At 42.1% G+C, this 18,285-nt stretch overlaps 1 protein-coding gene across 1 annotated transcript in view; it reads left to right on the top strand.

Moving 5' to 3' along the window:
• The first annotated feature begins 7,435 nt into the window (after positions 1-7,435).
• Positions 7,436-18,285, top strand: part of ZC3H12C (zinc finger CCCH-type containing 12C) — a 43,214-nt gene continuing 32,364 nt past the window's right edge. The window contains exon 1 of the mRNA XM_071554569.1: positions 7,436-7,778. The gene's annotated coding sequence lies outside the window, so the exon portion shown is untranslated. The remainder of the gene's footprint in view (positions 7,779-18,285) is intronic.

Genomic DNA, 18,285 nt, shown 5'->3' with positions numbered 1-18,285 from the left:
TAAAATAAAAAAATACCATCAAGTGAAACAGCAGAATATGACTAAGCATCATATTGGCTGCAGAAGAACAGAAAAGAGCTTGCTCACCTGTAATGCTCTGCCAATTTTTGCCAGCTGTGAAGAAAATAACACATTTGGGTAACTGAGAATTATCAGCCAAGTGTTTTGCATTTGAATTTTCAGCATTTAAAATATTTTCAGATAAACTAAAGGAAATTTCAGAGTGAAAATTTCTTCCTAATCAAGGAATCAACTAAAGATGGAAACATAAATTATTTTAGTTAATGAAAATTCTGTAAAATTTATGAATCCAAAAGTGTTCAATGTTTTAAGGGTTTTGATTCAAAATTTGAAATGCTGTAGCAACTACTTTTGAATTTTCATTGCTTCAAAATAGAAATACCCAACAGTAAATACATGGGATGAAGGCATTTTACACTCCCATATCCTTCTCTCTTTATTCACTAAAACCACGGCAGTTACAATAGATAAATATATGGGGTAAATAAAAACATTCCTAAAACAGGGACAAAATTGTTTTCCTTAAGCTACCATTGGGTTTCACCCTCTACATGTGCTCCCTGCAGCCTAAATGGGATCATAGATGTGAAGAATCCCTCAGCACTGACCTTCTGCCTCTGGCTGTACAGTATCTCAGTTTTCCAATAGGCTGCTGCTTGAGGTGGCTTCTCCCCTTCCTGGTCTCCAGAAGCATCCTGCTATTTGAAAGTCTGTTCAATATTGTTGTCAGTCAGGGTTTTTCAAACATCAAATTCATGCTTTCCTGTGTTCTGCAGCGAAGAATATTCCCATGCTAGTTTTCAATCACACCTCTCGAGATGCTGACAATGGATAATTCTCTTTCCTGTTGATGCTCTGGAAATTTTAAGAACAGTGAGCGTGACCCCTGTCCTGACCCGCTTCAGGGATGCCCCAAGTGATGTCTCCCAGCTACAGAAAGTAGGTTTGCATCCACTTGATTCACTCTCTGGTAGGCACAACAAGGTAATTCCTTCACTTCTTCCTCCACTCCCAGCATATTGACTCCTTTTGTGGCCTTAAAGTGCCTTAGGAGTTTACTTGGCTTTATCATGGTGCAGAAGGTGATAATGGACTCAGGCATCTGCCTATGCTTAACTGTGTCCAAGGATGTGGGAGACAATCTTTTATTTTTTTTCTAAAACTTGAAAAAAAATACTTATCAAAAGCTGATTTCTGTCTCCTGCTTATTCTTTTGATCACTTCCCAGGCTGTGTCCCCCACTGTGCTGTCAGGTTGCAGAAGCACAGACCCACACAAGTCAAAGGGTGTCAGTGCCTTCTCAGTCAGCAGGCAAATAAACAACAAAGAATGCTCACACTGGGACACATGTCTCTGTCCAGCCCAGGATCTCCCTCTGACAGTGGCCAGCTGAAGGCATTTTCTGCCAAACACAAGAATTAAACAGATGTATAAAGGCTCCAACAGGGCTGGAACTTGGGGGACTTGATGCAATAGAGATCTCTACACTTTAGCTTTTAACAGCTCTAAAGGGAATTTTTTTCTTTCTGAAAACATGCATAGTTTCAGGGCATTTCTCAGTTTTGGCTCTCTGAAAACTAACATCTGACAATTTTATCCAATGCTCCCCAACTCCTATATTAAGAAAGACGGGCACTCTATTCATGGGGTTTGTGCCATTCATGATTTACAGATAAAGAATCTGTCTATTCAGCCACACCTCATGGAAAAGCTGTCCCATGTCGCTGATCATTCACATTACTCTTTTCTAGTTCCACTGTATCTCTTTTGAAATATGAAGACAAGACCTGCTTGGGGCATTAAAAAACTCGACTACAATAAGCAGTGACATAATGATGCTTTATGTTTCCTATTCTTTTCTTTGTATGTATTTCCTTCAGCCACATCTGTACACTGACATTTTCATTACAATTCCAATATCCTTCGCCTCACACAAAGTTGATGGTTCTTCATTGTCGGATTTTAGTTTTTATAACCCTGAGAAATCCAGTATTATTGTTTGCTCCTTTGTGCCCTGCCTCTTCTTCCCCATCACGTATGAATATGTTGATTGGCAAAGGTACATGGGCAATACATGTTCTGTGTAGAAAACTAGACTATTAATCTCTAACAAGAAATCATTACAGGAAAAAAATCCTTTTCAGAAAGGATAAAATGACTGTACAGTTTGCCAAAGTTGTCCTTAAGAGGAAAAAAAAGTAGGTTTAGGACATTCTCTTTAGAAGCTCAGCAAATAACATAGTCAGCATTGGCAATTATTGCAATAGTTCCTTTTATTCAAGGGTGCCCAAAATGTGTATGGGTCTTCTCCCACAGACATACTGATTTAAGGCCATAACAGCAAAAGTTTGTAGAAAGAAGTAATATCTAATTAGAATAGATAACATAGTTGGAAAAAAACCCTCAGAAAACCTTTCAGAAATGCTGCCTGTTAACCAGACCTGCCAAGAAAATAAATACCAATTGTTCCTAGTATAAGGCATTTATTTTGACGTAGAAGTGGATGGTTTTTTTTTTAAATAGACAAGACTTTGCAAAACAAAATCATGCCTTAAAAATACGTAACATAGTTTTAATTCACATTAAAATCTTCTATGGGTTCCTGGCAGTGAAGATCAGAGAATTTGGGATTATGTGCATTAGGTAGGTCTGGAATACAGTAACATTTTATGAATTGAGTAATTTTGTCCGGTATATGACTAAAGAGTCTCAGATTTATGTTAACATTATGTATACTTTATGTAGAATGTGTCTGAATAGACTGACAACTGTCATGAAATAATTTTTATTGCATGTTTGACTCACGTATAATTGTAATAGTTATCTCAACAGTAAAATGCAGTACAACTCAGTCTGTGTCTGTTATAGGCTGCCAGAAAAAATGAGAAAGGCTTTGGTCTTTGACTTCACACAGAGAAAAATGGGACAAAACACTTTTTTGTCCTCCAAAGAACTCAGGAATTATGAGGGATCCGACTTGAAAAGAAAACAGAATGTACAATGGGACTGGATAAAGAAATTATGATTAATGACAAGCCTCAGATTATATATAATCACAGAAAAATAGGTCTCTAACAGACCTTGATTAGTCACCCAGTCCATCCTCCAATTTCAATGCCAGATCAATAGTACTTACTATTTGTCCAGTACGTACTAAAAGACATCCAGTAACAGAGAGATTATTACACCCTCTGAGATATAAAGCTGTGCCTCACTAATGTTACCATTAGAAAAGCTTTTCCTCCTTGATGCAATTTAAGTCCATTACATCTTACCCTCCCTAGCAAGAACAGATTATTCCCCTTGTCTTTGCAATGGCCTTTTAAGTATATGAAGACTCTTAGCATGTCTGTCTTGTGCCTTCTTTTCTCTAGCCTTAAGAACTCCAGCTCCTTCGGTCTTTCCTATCCCATGTTCACTCTCGTTGCCATCTCCCCTGATTCCTGATGGCTCACATACTTCTTGAGCTATGGTGTACAAAAATAGTCCTTCCACTGATGTCCTGCCTATGCTGCACAGAGCCCACAGATTGCTTCCCACACATACATCTTCCTAGAATGTTTACTACTTTTGCCATGAAAACACACTGCTGACTCATGTTCAGTTAGTGACTTGTGGTACGCTCCATATTCCTTTCTGGTAGATTACCTTTTCACCAATTGTTCCTTTCCTGAATTTGTGCAATTTTTTATACCTGCCCAGGCTCAGCTTGCTTTTGTGCCCCCAATCTGTGCCTTATGTTTTCTAGACCAGTTTTCTCAATATCAAGATCCTAATCCCCACCTCCAGCATGCCTGCAATTCCTCACAGAACTTAACAGAACTGGATTTAGATTCCTAGAGGATCCCTGCTGGTAAACCCATTTTGACACCAGCCATTGATACCTACTCAATGGGCACAGGTATCTACCTAGTTAAGCCCCAGCTCCATAGCAGCTCCACACAGACTACATTGCCCTGGCTTTTCATCAGAATACCAAGGTGCAATACCAAACAAAGGAACATTACATTTCTGTGTGACTTGGTTGCTGTGGCAACATAAATTAACAAAATGGACATTATTGTAGCAGCTTTGTCATCTAAGCATGCAGGCTTTTCCACGCAAATAATGGCAGAAGCTGCACAATATTCTCAGATAAAAAGGTATCTGGACAAAGTGTGATGGCGCTGAAAAAGGTAAAACAATGCCAGGTGGGGGCTAAACAAAGAGCTGGCAAATCACCCAGGTATTTCAAGGATGTCAGTTGGGAACCAAGGACCATAACTGTGGTTAAATGGAAGAAAAGGATAAGCATCTACCTGTAAAAGGTATTCAAATGACTGAAGCAGAAAGCCAGCAAGAAAAGGTCTTAATATTCAAGATCTTCAAGTAAAACTGCCGTTATTTAAGAAGACAAAAACAACAGGTACTAATACTATGACATTCTGCTGAAATCTGTTACCTGCTCTGGCACATCTGATAATCTCAAGCACAAGCTGGATCAAGGGAGTTTGAGCAGAGTTTACCTAAGAAGCTTGTTGTTGTGGATAGAGGCAAAAAAGTGCAGTTTTCCTAGACCAAGAGGGTGAGGAGTAGGTTCAAGTATAGGAGGTGGGCAGGTTCAGTTATAGGAATTAAAGGGGCATTCTCTATGTCAGAAGCAGAAAATACTCAAGTTCTGGAAAACAGCTGTTGCTCATAAGGGGAGAGCAGAAATGGCAGATTAAACACACAGCATAACTGAGAAGGTAAGGAAATTCTGAAAAGATGAATGTGCATTCTTTATACTAAAAAAAAGGTAACTGATGCAAAGCTGCTACAGAAAGTTTGACTTGACTGAGATTCATAAAATCCAGAAGAGAATTCAGAGTTAACATGTATAGGAGACCAGTTTTACAGAAAAAGTATTGCTTAGAAACTTCTATTCTGCATTGTCATACTGTAGTTATGCCAATACAGATTCTGGAAACAGAGGATGTTCTGGTTTCCAAACAGGGCAGTGGGTCCTGTTTTCCCTTTTTTAGCTTTTAAGTACTGATTAACCCCCAATGTGTTCTAACTTACTAACAACAATTTTTTCTCCCATTAGCTGACCAGGAAAATGCTGTGAAACATGTGGAATTCCCAAAGAAGCTATGGAAATCCTGAGTTTCAGCAAAACCTGAAGAACAGTGATGTGGGGATTACTGGGGACATACAATGGGGAAGGAAGAGAGAGATGTGGGAAGTTCTGGAGGCACATGAATTCCCAACCCCTGACTGTCCTACCCTGAGAAAGTCTATTAACACTTACAACCCCTCCTTCCAAGGTCCTACTGCTGTATTTTGGGTTTGTGGTCCTCGCTGAAACTTTTTCCTTGAAAAGACCATTAAGCAGAATTTCAAGAATGTGGCACAAACCACGAAAAAGAGGTTTAGAAACTATCAGCTGTTACCTCAATTATCAGAAACTATACAACTGTATTAATATCTACAAATATATTAAAAATCTTAAGCATCATTACTAGAAAAATCTTGGATTCTGACTCCCAAGTGTCTATTTGAACTGGGAAGCACATTGCTTCCTAAGGCAATGGGGAGGAAATGAGGTCTTACCAGTGAGCAATGCAATGACATAAAGCAGCTCACTTCACTTTGCGTAAACCTCACACTTGAGCAGGCGTAACTCATGCTTGTGAGTGGCATGTTTTAACCATTCATAAGATACTGCAGGTTTACAGAATTGCAATCTCTTCAAAACAGATGAGGTCAAAAAGATCCCTCAGACAAACTCATCAGGAACTATGGTATACTAAGAAAAAATACGGTGAGACTCTTATGACTTTAAGTAGTTTCAAAATCAATTCCATATTATTCTGTTCTTTCTTATTCTGATAATTGAGAATTATTTTCTCCAGCACTGCAGTGCTTTTAACTGACTCATATGCTCCTCAATCACCGGTAAAGGCTTCCATAATAAGCAGCAAAATAGCAGTGCAAGCACTGTCTAATTCTTCAGTCTTGCTTTCATCAGTTTCCTTTACTAACTTAATATTCATAGTCACATTTGGACACCACTCTGGCTCTGAAACAGCACCAGCATGTGGAACTGAGGGAATAAGCTTTTTATTTTTTTTTTTTTAAGTAGAGGGCTCAAATTTCTTTTGCACATCTATGTAACTAACCAGGGGTGAGAGGTGGCCTTTTGCCTCTCCAAACTCGTGCCTAGGATGGGGATGAGATACACTGAAAATTTCAGCAGACTTTGTAATAAATGAGTCAAATGAACAAAATCATGCCATTCTACAGACTGTATCAGCTCTAAGAGGGAGGGTTTATGGAAACATACATAGGAAAGCAAGGTAGCCCTGTGCCTCCTTGATGTTTTGTCCAGGGAAATCGATCACATTTTATTCATAAAACAACCCCTGCAAAGCAGCTCTTTGGGCTCCTGTTTCTGTGTAGGACTTGTGTAAATTGGATGCAAAATTTAAAAAAATCTACTCCATTTTCTGCTGGGTACCGAAAGAAGTTTTTATAAACTCCAATAGTAGAGCAGGAGTGGGTAACAGTTATACATATATACATATGTATATCCACACTTGCAGCCTGTGAGTAGCAATAGCTGTATGTGTTATCTTGTATATGATACGCTCCGGCAGCTACAAGCCGTAATCACACCAGACTTTCATTCATATCTTCTAAGCAGCTCCTGGCGCTCAGCCGCCTCGGCAGGAGCTCAGGAGGCACGGTGGGATGGCGAGAGGTAGATTACTTCATCTGCATAAAAGTAACTGCGGGATGGGAGGAAACATCTCGTAATTAGAACACGGGACGGAAATTAAGGTCTTTACCAACTCTGCCGCAGCCGGAGTTGGGGATCCTTGGCAGAAAGCTGTCCGACCGCACCTGCAGAGCGGGGGCATTGGGGCACAGGGCAGCGCCCGGGGGTGCTCTCCGATGGCGGCGGGACCTTTGAGGGGCCGGAGGAGCAGCAGCTCAGGCCGCGCCGCCTAGGCTGTCCCCGCTGGCCCAGCCGGTAACGCTACGGTGCTCTGGGAGGGGAGGGGGTCACCACGGTGGCCTTGGGAAATTCGTGGCGGGGATCCAGGGCGCTGGGAGCGCGCCGTGCCGGGCCGGGCCGTGCCGGGTGTCGCGGCGCCCCGGCAGCAGGTGCCCCGGCGGGCGGCAGGGCGGGGGCGGCCCGGCGGGGCAGCACGGCGGGATGCGGCCGCTGCGGTGGGCGAGGTGAAGGCGACCTTGCGGCTGCGGGCAGGCTGCAGGTGGGTGTTGCGGGGAGCGGCGGCCCCGGCGATGGCGGCGGGGGCAGCTCCGGGCCGCGGCCGCGGCCGCCCCGCTCCGCTCCCCGCCCCGGCGCCGCCCACCGGCGGGGCCGGCCCGGCGCGTGTGTCCGCACGGGACACGGCCGGCCCTGCCCTCGGCGCCTCCCCGAGGTCGCCGGGCGGAGGTCGGCCGGGCCGGCGGAGGCTGCGGCGCGGCGCGCACGGAGGAGGCAGCGCCGCGCTGACCCGGGGCGAGCGCTGCGCCAGGCCCGGCCCCGTCCCTCCGGGAAGTTGTGCCCAAGCCGGGCGCTGCCGAGCCCGGCGGGAGGCGCGGGCCGGGCCGGCCGTGCCCCAGTGCCCAGCGCCGCCCCGGCCTCCAGCGCCGCCCCGGCCCGCCCTTGCGCTGCGCTGCGCTGAGCTGTGCCGTGCCGTGCCCTACCGTGCCGTGCCGTGCCGTGCCGCGCCGTGCCGCCCCGGGCACCCGCAGCCTCAGGAGGAATTTAAAAGTTATTTCAGGTACTCTCCCTCCCCTGCCGGCCCCGTGCTTCTGACTTTTGGGCTTGGTTTTGTGGGTTTTCTTTTAATAATTCTGTGAGAAAGTGGAGATTTGTTCCTTGCGCTTTTTGGGTGAGAGAAGGGTTGTATAAGTTGTCTTGCTTTATTTAGCGGAACCGTAACGACTATTTGGCTTCACCGTTCTCAGATCTGGCAGTGGCTTTTAAGTTTTAATTTCTCTGAAAAATTAATTTTCAGTCACCTGTGTGTTTTGGACCTAATGCTGCAGGCATGTCTGAGTAATGCCGGGCATGCACGGCTGTATTTGTGGAGCGGTGACGTGATTTTATAATGCCCCGGGGAGGAAACTCCGCTGGCTGGGCTTGTGCAGCTCCTTCTACTGCCCCAGCCCCGTCCGACACTCCGTGCCAGGCTCTGCTTTGGCAGCTCTGACAGGGCCAAATAGCCCTTAAGCAACGGTGCTGCCGAAACTTGGGTTAAGTAAGCCCATCCTGCTGAACAGTAGACCTCACTTCTTTAACAACAAATGTATTAAAATGTCTTGTTTACTGTGTCTTGTCCTCTTGATCTGTGTTTGCAAAGCAGAGACATAATTCATAATTGTGGTTCTTAGGGTTATGCAATTAACAACATACTTAAGATAGCAGTAGGGTAGTCTTTTGATCTGGAAGGAAAATAAATCATTCAAGTATGTCTGGGTTTCCAAACTGGCAGGGTATTTCCTCTTCCACTGTCTTCTTACCATGTAGCATTTGCCCATATAGTGACCTAGCAAGCTGACAATAAGACTTCTTCCAAGATTGTGTTAGATATATCTCTGTGAAATAAATTTTCTGTCAGGTGATGCTCCAGGGTGAGATTACAGTTCAACAGAGTGTAATCTCTCATGAATGGATCTGAATTCAAGCATATTGTCATTTTAAAGAGAATTTGTTACGTCAATATAGAACACTTTTGTAATTATTTTAGGGAATTAGAAGAAATTTTTTCTGTTTTCTCTCTTCCTGCTCCCGATTCTTTTTTATTAACTAGACCATTTACTCTTGAGAATTCGAAAACTTCCTTTCTTCTTGTTTTTGCCTAATGGAGGTAGTTGGAACAACTCAAGGTATTCCATCTCTCTACAAACCTTGTCATGGTTATTACACCTTTATTACTGCAATGGACCTCCATAGGGCAGCAATCGCTTGGTGATGTTACAATTAACACTACCATTTGCAATCCTTTGAAAAAGGAAATTATTTATGAGGTCCTGATAGACAGAACACCACTGACAACATTTTTACACATCTGTAAATCAAAACACACTTTTTAAAAATGTCATCTAATATTGTAAATGGAGAAAAGTGGAGTTTACTGAAGGTATGCAATTTAAAAACAAACTCCATACTCCCAACCCGACAGAGCATGAAGGGATTATCCAGACTTGACTCATCTGTGTAGATTGTGCATTTCAGACTGCTGAGCTGAGCAACACTCCACTGGAGTGATTTCACTGCCTGCTTCTCTGCGTTGTACCAACCTTTAAAAACATTGTTGGTGTTCCAGAGTTGTTCATATTTTTGAAGGAAACTAGTCTTGCAGTCGGTGAGACTTGAAAAGATTGGAGATAGAATTTGATACTTAATGAAACCTATTTACTGTTCAGTTTTGCATAGGTGAGTTGAAAACCTTATGAGATTCTCTTTTGTGAGATCTTATGCATCTGATGTGCTGTTGAAAACACTCTTAAACAAAATGCAGTTCAAAGTCAGTGTGAAGTGAAATGAGGAACTTGTTTAGCTCAGGTCAGTTTTTGTTGTACTCAGAAATGGCTATGGCCAAGCAACCCCTTTCAGTAGAAAGGAGATGTATGACTTAGTTTGACTTCTTTCATTACAGAAGTCGTGAAATAATTGTTTGGTATTTTCTGCATAAAATTCATAACTTCTATCTTGAACTAGTAATTAAAAAAATACAGAAATCTCCCCTTAAAATCTTAGTGTCTGTAGTTTTTTTCACTGGTTGAACTTTATTTTTTAATTAAAACAGATAATAGTCTGGATTTTGCCAGCCTCAGGTGCCAGTCACCAGTCTCTTCATAGTCTCTATTTTAAATAATCCTTAGAAACCAAAGTGCTTCAGAGAGGGTGACAGTAATAAGGAAGGGGAGTGAGGGTAGAAAATGTGTGATGTAAAACTTCTCCTTTTCCTCTTCTATAAATATTATTCTGCTGCTTTTGCTGTTCTGTGAAGCAGTGTCCCACGTGCAGCTAGGTAGTCACAGATAAGAGTTTTTTTTAAGTTACACAAGAGATATTTCATCGTTCACTCATTTCCATTGTGTTTGTTGCCAAGGTATCTTGCCAGTGGCCTTATTAGTGATCAAGGTGATTACACTTTTTTTCTTTGACTTGTGTTAGGTACTGTGAAAAACAGATGTTGTTCAAAGACTGCAGTGAGTTTTTTCTGTGAAGAGACTGAAATGTTTCTGTCCTTGGACTGAAGTTGTATCGTGATTCTTTATATCTCTTATTAGGTGTAGTTATGTTTAAAATGCCACATGTCTCCAAGCATGCTAAATATTTACAGTAAATGTATTACTTCTGCCATATGTTTGAAGCAAGAAACCCATTAATTGGACAAGCCCGTATTTTTATGCTTGAGAGAACTGACACTTCATTTTAATTACTAAATTATATGTTAGAGTATAACAAAAGCAGAGGTGAGATGGTGTAACAAGAAGCAGTCATTTTTTTTACCTCCTGGGCTCAAACTGTAGTTATTTCCAGTTAGCAAATAGATAGAAAATCAATTGTAATCTGCTCATAATTGTCTTCCTGGTAGAGTTATGAGACATTTCACCTGCTCTCATCCCTTCCCTATGCCCACTCCCCATCCCAACCCCTACCCCGCCTTTTATCTTTTTTTTTTTTTTCCCAGTCCTTTTTTCTCACTATCTGTATTATTTCCAGTGCATCCTTGTGGAATAGACAGATCTCCAGAGGTAGAGGAGATTTTTCATTGTAAAGCTCTACATCGTTAAATGTTTTCGTGTAACAGCTTGAGGCTCTGTCACAAAGGGTGTTCCTTCCCAAGCTGTTAGTGATGAGCAGAAATTGACGCAGGTTTTCGTAACCTTGGAGCTTTCTGCTTAGATGAACTGGGCATTTCTCTTTTACCTATCAGGGTTGATTACTTCAGGTTAGATCACATTTCTTGTGTAAAAGGCTGAGCTTGCACTACCAAAAATCCAAATTGTCTTTTGCTTAGTACAAAGTGCTGGGCTTGACACTTGACACTGATGTTTGCATTCTACAAGAATGTTGTATTACCCAGTTAAAGAATTGCTTTAGCTTTTTGGTAAACTGAAGCTCCATTCATTCTTGAGTCATAGCTGCAGAATGAGAATGTTTTGAAAGCATACCTTAATTTTAAGACTTGTACTTCTGCTGTCCTGACTGGAAAGGTCCAGACAAGGCATTTTCTAAGTTTGCCCTGGGGAGTAACGAAGCTCATCCTCTGCAACTGTGAGATTCGTCACTCTTTCAGACTTCCCTCACAGCAAGTGCCAGACTGCCTCTCCTGTTGGCTTGGCCATTTTAAGGTTGTATTTACTTGATTTATGATACCAGTGTAACACTTTAAAATTGGACATACGTCATCCTCCTCCCTGGGAGGGTTGATGTCTGTTTATGTATTTATATGTATGCGTGTGTGTTTCAGTGGATAGATACAGACCGTCCCAGGACCTGCTTTCCTTTGAATGTAGAAACCTCATGTGTGTTCACAAATACAGCTCCCAATACTTCTATTTTAGACCACAGTGATTTGGTTCTAAATTCTTTAAGCATAAAGTTATCCTTTCCATAAAATTTCTGCAAGTATTGAAAATGTATTTGATCTTAAAATTATAGGTTTTTTTGAGGGTGGATAGTCCGGAAACTAAAGCTTTATTAAGGAGGAAGGATTTTACTTTATTGCAAGTTGGTGTTTTGCAAAAAAAATGAGGAGAGAGGAGGGAGAGGCAAGTGAGACATTCAGTGGTTGGGAGTGCAGGAAAGTTTAATGACGTTATTAATCCTCCCAATGGAAGAAATACAGCAATTTCTTTTGGTATGAAAGGAATGTCTTGGGAGGTGGTTGAAAGTTGCAGAGGAGTGCCAGAGACTGGAGAATCAGTGAAGCTGGAGGTGTTCGGTAAATGTGACACAGGTTATTGCAAATACCTGAAAAGTACTCTGCTTGCTGCAAGTAGGTAAAGCTCAGAGACTAGGAAGCATCTAAAAGAGTAAAATCCTTGAGCCCTTTGCTGATTGCCAGAAACTCCCATGATTATTTCTAAATGACCATTTATGTGAGCCGTGCTCCCTTATGAGCTGTAAAAAGTAATGCGTTAACTTGTAAAATCAGTAAATCAGTCTCATCACACTTTGAAGTTTTGTGATGAACTGAAAATTTCTCTTTTGCTATGACTTAGACATTTCATTTTAGGATTAATGAAATGTGGTGGTTTGGCAGAGATTGCCTGGAAAAGGGACAGATTGCATCTCCTTAAGCAGAAAGCTACTTTCATTTAACAGAAGCTACTTTCCTAGTTTCCTTTTGTTCTTTAAACTGTTAACGTAAGTAGCTGGTATCCAGTTCTTCGTCTCTGTGCTTTCCTAGTCACCATTATAGTTGGTGTCCTGACTCTGAACAGGTCTCTTCAATCCCTTGTCATCTGTAAAGCTAATCTTTGGATCGATGTGTTATCTAATCTTTGCAGATTCAATGCATGGCCTCATTCTTGATGAGAGACAGTTCTCTTATGAAAAATGCCATAAACACTTTCATGGAGATCTCCACTTACCTTAGTGAAGAGACTTAGAGCCTCATAGTTTGCAGCAGCATCCCTTAGGGCCTTTCCACCTTAAAACATTCAACTAATTTTGTAAACCTCAGCAATAATTCAAATACATGCTATTTGAAATACCAAGTACACCTCTGGAAATGGTTGTTCTGTCTAGGGAAGGGCTGTGATGTACAAGTGCCCAGGGCTGTGCACCTGGGTTCACCACTCTGTGTAGCAACTGCTTCTGGGTTTTTTGCTGCCATTCTTACTGGACTGCCAGTTGGACTTTTGTTGCTCTTTCTGAGCTGTAAATTGGACTCATTAGAGTCACTTTCACTGTTAGGATTACAGTCTGGGTGCCTTGAAGTTGTTGTTGATCTACAGCTCATTATTACTGATGAAAGATTAAAATCAGAGTTTTCAGCTTCTGTTTCTCTAGCCTCTTGCTTACTTGTCTTTTAGTGGCTTTTTACTGTAGTTGTTTTGTAGAAGAAAACGTCAGGTGTCGTGTGTACATTGATACAACTTTCATCTGGTTCTAGCAAAAGAAAGCACGGCTCATAAATATGTTTAGGTAGTGCCCACTTGCTGGAATTCAACTTCACTCCCATCACTCATTCAAAGTTGTGACTTACTTTCTTGTGAGCTCTTTGCCCTGTTCACCAAATTGGCCATCACTTATAAGTAAAACTTGGTAAACCACCCTGGCCTGATAAATAAGGAGAAACTAAACTACAAGTCTCATAGAATCATTGAATCAGTTGGGTTGGAAGAGACCTCCAAGATCATCAAGTCCAACCCTTAATCCAACCCCACTTTGATTACTAGATCATGACACTCAGTGCCACGTCTGGTCTCACCTTAAAAACCTCCAGGGTCAGAGAAGCCACCATCTCCCTGGGCAGGCCATTCCAATGCCTGACCACTCTGTAAAGAACTTCTTCTTGATATCCAACCTAAACCTCCCCTGGCAGAGCTTAAGCCCATTCGCTCTTGTCCTACTGTTGGTTGCCTGAGGGAAGAGATCAATCCCCACCTGGCTACAACATCCTTTCAGGGTGTTGTAAAGAGTGATAAGGTCTCCCCTGAGCCTCGTCTTCTCCAGGCTAAACAATCCCACCTCCCTCAGCCTTTCCTCATAGGACTTGTGCTCAATTCCTTTCACCAGCCCCGTTGCTCTTCTCTCACAAAGATTTAGCATGTGTTTGCATTGTGGAATTATGCAGCCAGTCTTTTTCAGGACTGAGAATAATTGTCCTTTGACTTTGGTAACTTTGTGTTGGTACCATGCATGATCTCTCCATAAGGTTTGTTCAGTGTTTGGTGATGGTCTTCTATCTGATTTGTCTCAAAACTGGAAGCTCCCAAGTTTTGTGAGGCTTGGTAGCAGTCTATAGTTCACATGGGACACCTTGCTACCTTTTGGACATTAGTATGTTACAAATTAGCTCCCTTTTGATATATACAGTTGTTGCAAGAGGGACCTCAGGTAGGTGAACTTGTTAGTATGAAACAAGCATTATCATCTTAAGGCTGCTCTCTCTTGCTGCATACTTCTGTGAGCAGTTTAATTTGTTCTTCTGCAGCTTGGGTACACTCATCGGTATGCCTGTGGGAGCTCTGATGAGAAAATGTTTGTAGCAGGCAGACTAAAAACAGATGCCTCCAGTGGGCACTGTAAATAGGGTTTAGTTCATCTGCTGACATGGAATCCTTTTGTGGAAAGTAAAGCCTCATCCCTTAATAAGTGCAAGATGATGTTGCAGAAATAGGTAATAAGACCAAATGGGCTGTATTAGCAAGAGTGTAGTCATCAGGTCAAGTGGAGTGATCATTTACCTCTTCTTGGCACTGATGAGATTGCACTTGGAGCACTGTGTCCAGTTTTGGTCTGTGAAGGACAGAAGACAATGACTTGCTGGGCAAGTCTAGTGGATGGCTACCAGGATGATGAGGGGACTGAAGTACATCATGGACAAGGAAGGACACTGGCAGAGCTGAATTTGTCCAGCCTTATTTAAGAGAAGACTAAGGGGGATTTTATTACTGTCTTCAGCTGCATAATTTGAGGGTATGGCAAAGACAAAGTACTCTATTTGGAGGCATGTAACAAAAGGACAAGAGACAGCAGTTGCAAGTTACAGCAAAGAAATTCTGGCAGGATATAAAGGAAAATGTCATCATGAGGATACTTACACACTGGGTCAAGTGTTTGGGGAGATTGTGGAGTCTGCAGCCTTGGAGACATTCAGAAGTTGACTTGGAAAAGACACAGAGCAACCTAGTGTAGTTGACCCTGTGTTAAGTGGGGGCTTGTTGGACTAGCTGCCCACCAGAGATCTCTTCCAAACTAAATTATTTAATATGAAATGTTAATAGCATCACAAGTTCTGAAGGAAGTAATCCCATTTTCATGTGTTGTTATCTGATCTAACTTCTGACAAGGTGGGACTCTGAAAAGCAAGGTGTGCGCTCTGGGGGCCCTGAAGGGCTTGAAATATTAGTCACAGATGAAATCTGTGCATGAATTCACAGGTTTGAAATCTAGCTGAGGTTTCAACTAAATATATGAAAATTTGATCTGCAAAATTAATTTCTACTTTAAAAGTTACAGACTTCTGAGCTCAGAAATGAAATTACTTTGAGATTATGAAGACCTAGAAAAATCATGTGAAATCACTACCATAGCTTGTCTCTTTCTGACGTATTAGGGTAGTAAACAAAAGCGAGCAAGCTGTTTTATTAATGTGTAAAATATTAGGATTTCAGAGCTTGGTGTATGTAGCTCAGGGGACTTTCTGATATCTCACCTGAGTTCAGGGATACAGTAAAATCTGAAGGAAAGCTGAATTTAAATGACACAAAGTAAGATAGACTTCTCTGTACCTGTTTTCTTTCTGTTTCTCTTTCAACTTGGTCTTGCAGCTACAGTAACTCACTTTGTGTAAGATCTGGCTTTGTTGCCACTTGTTAGTTCTATTAAAAGCTTGCCCAGAAAGTAAGAAACAATTATGTACTAAGTGTGTCTCGACAAAACACATGATCATCTCTGTCTTCCCTAATTCTTAACTTACTAAACTGGGGGAAAAATTTAATCTTAACGTGTTCTCTGACTCTTTCATTCCAGTAGAGAGTAAATGGCAAGGCTGAAAGTCTTGCAGAAAATTCGCTTGTGGCAGCTCTCTCACAGAAGGCTCCAGTCCAAGAGGACAAGTGCAGCCATGTGGTACAGGCACAGGAATTGTCTCTCAAATGAATATAACACTGTGAAACCATTTAGGATGACACAGAGTCCAACTAACACCTTGAACTCTGTCCAGGAACCCTGGAGATTATGGAGATCTATTGCCAGCAGCATGGCCTGAAACACAACCTGGCCATGTCTCTAGACGGTTTGAGAGGCCTGTTTTCCTCTGATGAGCCTTTCAGATTCTTACCAATAGTCTGTAGCGCAGATAAAATATGTTAAGTTGACTAGCTAAGTCTCTTAAACTTGTATTTAAATGAAGAGAATAGGGTTTTTTGTTGTTTTTTTTTTTACATGACCATGTTAGTTTCTTCTGATAGAACAAATTTGAATAAAGGTAGTTTGCTAAGCATGATTGTACGCTATGTAAAGTTGTAGGCAGTATTTGCCTGCCCAGTATTGTCATAGGGAATGTTTATTAGACAGTTCAAATTTTCATGCTCAGAAAGTATCCAGACTCTTTCTGGAAGTGGGAGTACATCAAATATAACATGTACACATTGCTGGAAACTCTTTCTTTTTTTGTTTTTTTCTTTTTTCCCCCCTCCCCAGTATGTTTTGTATCTCAGTGTCTGCTTCAATCCATAAATAATAAAATTAAAAAATAAAATGATCAGAGTAGCCTTTAGTTATAAACTTAAAATAAGCACTGTTCCACCATTTGATACAGAAATGGACAGGACATTCTGCACTGCCCCGGTGTTGATGAGAGCAGTTACTCAACAGCCATCTTGGAGCGTGGAAGGAGGTTTCCGTGCTTCCTGGCTTGCAAACCCCTGGATACTTTCTGGTAGAGCTGGAAGGCCCAGTATCAAAATAGCTAAGCTGCAGGTTGAATTTCTTTGAGTTTCTTTGGCAAAGTGTGTAAACCAGGATAGGCCCTTTGGTGTCTGTACACTGGAACTTGAAAAACTGGAAGGTGATTTTTAAAAAGTTTTTTTAAGGATTTTTGATATGGGTAATTTTCTTGAAAACCTAAGATGTTTTATACTCTTGTATCCCTAAAAAGGACAGAAATAAACGCAAGGTATTAAGTGCAGTTTTAAAGAGGGATAAAAGAAAATTAGACATACCTCACAGTGCTAGTGACAGCTGTTGTATTTTCCCCTTATATTTGCATTTTAAAATACAATAAAAAAGTGGGGGGTTTTGAACAGCAGTTGGTAGCTGAGGGCTCAGTCCTAATGGAAGAATTCATCAAATGTGGTGGGTCTTACACGTGGCTGTATCAGAAGTGGGGGTGAAGGGATCTACCACTGTGAGCACAGGCAGAGTTGCAAAATCAAACCTTAACTGGACGAACTGTGGAAATGGTCACATTGCTTATGTGCCTAGCAAAGGAAAACATTTCCCTGACACGTTTGGTGAAATGCTCTGTGTTTCTGTTCCCCCAAAATCCTAAGAATTTCTGGCTGTGTGAGTGACTGCCCGCCCTTGGAAACAAGACTTCTGTGATCCCGCCATCTGTGTGTGTACCCTGGTATAATTGTACAGGTGTGGTTAGAGTGTCTTGTGTGTTTGTGCTGGGTTTTAACCACACTTGAGTTGGAGCATCCACTTGGAAATGGGATAATCCTTGAGGCTGTGATGGGTCACCATGGTAGAGGCAGACAGCAGTGTCCTGGGCTGTGTTAGGAGGGGTGGTGCAGCAGGGCAAGAGAGGGGATCCTGCCCCTCTGCTCAGCACTGGTCAGATAAACCTGCAGTGCTGCATCGAGTGCTGGGTTTTCCAGTACATGAGAACGTGAACAAACTGGAGTGAGTCTAATAAAGGACCAGAAAGATGATGAAGGGACTGGAGCATCTCCCCTAGGAGGAAAGCCTGAGAGAACTGGAACTGTTCAGTCTGGAGATGAGAAGGCTTATGGGTTTCCTAATGCGTATAAATATCCAAAGGGTGTGTGCAAAGCGGGCAGAACCCAGTGGTGCCCATGGAGAGCACCAGAAGCAACAGGCACAACCAGTTTCCTCTGAACAACAGGAAATGCATTTTTTCTGTGAGGATGACCAAGCATTGGCACAGGCTGTCTGGGAGGTTGTGATGTCTCCATCCTTAGAGGTGTTCAGATGCTGTCTGGACAGGATCTGGGCAGCTGGGTCTTGGTGGCCCTGCTGGAGCAGGGAAGTTGGACTGGATGACTTGCAGAGGTCTCTTCCAGCCTCTGTGATTCTGTGATACTGTGGAAGGAGCACAGCTTAGGGATCCAAGCCTACAATGAATATGTGAAGTCATGGTGCAGAGGCAATGACTTTTTCACCATCCTCTTAGGTAAAAAAAAAAAAAGAAGAAAAAAAAAGAAAAAAAAGGAAGAAAACTTGACTTTCAAAATGCAAAATCTGCTTCAGAAAATGTATTTCACTTAGGAGCTACTTCTCACTGTGGTGCTGAGGGGTGATGCCAGTGTTTTTGCTGTTGCAGAGTGCTGCTTTATGCTTGCTGTGGTGTT

This window comes from Pithys albifrons, chromosome 1 (genome assembly GCF_047495875.1).
Source record: "Pithys albifrons albifrons isolate INPA30051 chromosome 1, PitAlb_v1, whole genome shotgun sequence".
Lineage (NCBI taxonomy): Eukaryota > Metazoa > Chordata > Aves > Passeriformes > Thamnophilidae > Pithys > Pithys albifrons.
The sequence above is the reverse complement of the archived record's forward strand: the minus strand, read 5'-3'. Positions and strand labels throughout refer to the sequence as shown.